We start from the raw sequence: 1,208 nt of genomic DNA on the forward strand, positions 1-1,208 counted from the left end.
TGGGAATGCGCCATGTTGGATTTGCTATGGCTTAGTACAGGCGCTACCACGCCACCTAGCGGTTAAACTAATTAACGTATTTTTTTCTAAAGAGGAGAAATGGACTTCAGAAGAGGGGAAATCGTCGCTGTTTCCGAAAGGAAATTCAGTCAAAAATGACTGAACCAATGAGATTCCGCTTTAGACATAAACAGAGCAAAATCTCACAATCTCATTGGTTCAGCCATGTTTGACTATAAAAAAAAGTCACACAATCGAATACGACTTTACTAGCAAGGTATCTTCCTCACACTTAACATCCTTCACCCTGTTGCCAACAGATCGTCGGAACGATCGACGTCTGGTGGATCGTGCATGACGGGGGCCTCCTCATGCTGCTCCCGTTCCTACTCCGGCAACACCGCACATGGAAGAACTGCAAGCTGCGCATCTTCACCGTCGCGCAAATGGAGGACAACTCCATTCAGATGAAGAAAGACCTGAAGACGTTCCTCTACCATTTGAGAATCGAGGCGGAGGTTGAGGTCGTGGAAATGGTGAGTGGATGAACCACCCTGTTTTCTTCTTCATCGTGTGCCTATTCGTTTCCAATTTCGGCAATCATCCTTGGGCCAGCCGCTCATTATCAGGTAAACCTGACAGTTACAGCTTACAGCTTATCAAGTCCGCCTGTCGGGTCTACCTGATAGTGTGTGTGCTCTTCAAGTATCAGGTAGACCTGACAGGTGGACCTTTTCAGCCGTACCTGTCAGGTTTACCTGACAATGTGTGTGTGCTCATCAGGTATCAGGTGTACCTGTCATAGTATCAGGTGTACTGATAGTGAGTGGCTGGCCTTACTATGATGACTTTATTGACGGCTCTGAATAGATCAGTTGTTGTTTTGGAGAACCATGTCCTCAAATTCTTCAGCTATGATATCCATATTCTTCCGGATACATAATTATTACTCGTATATTATGTATCTCCCTAAATAGGTACCTCCTTACAATAACATTTACAATAATGTTGTATTAACAATTTGTTATAAATTGCTTAGTACCTACTTATTTGTAATTACCTAGAGGTACCGGTATCCAATACTTCAGTTCGCATCAAAATGGGGCAAATTAGAAGTATTTGAATACCACCTACACTGAATTATTTATTAAAGTAATAAATAGCTCTTTTATGTAAGTTAGGTACATACTTACCTACATACGTAGTAA

This window comes from Diaphorina citri, unplaced genomic scaffold, assembly GCF_000475195.1.
Source record: "Diaphorina citri unplaced genomic scaffold, Diaci psyllid genome assembly version 1.1 scaffold1311, whole genome shotgun sequence".
Lineage (NCBI taxonomy): Eukaryota > Metazoa > Arthropoda > Insecta > Hemiptera > Psyllidae > Diaphorina > Diaphorina citri.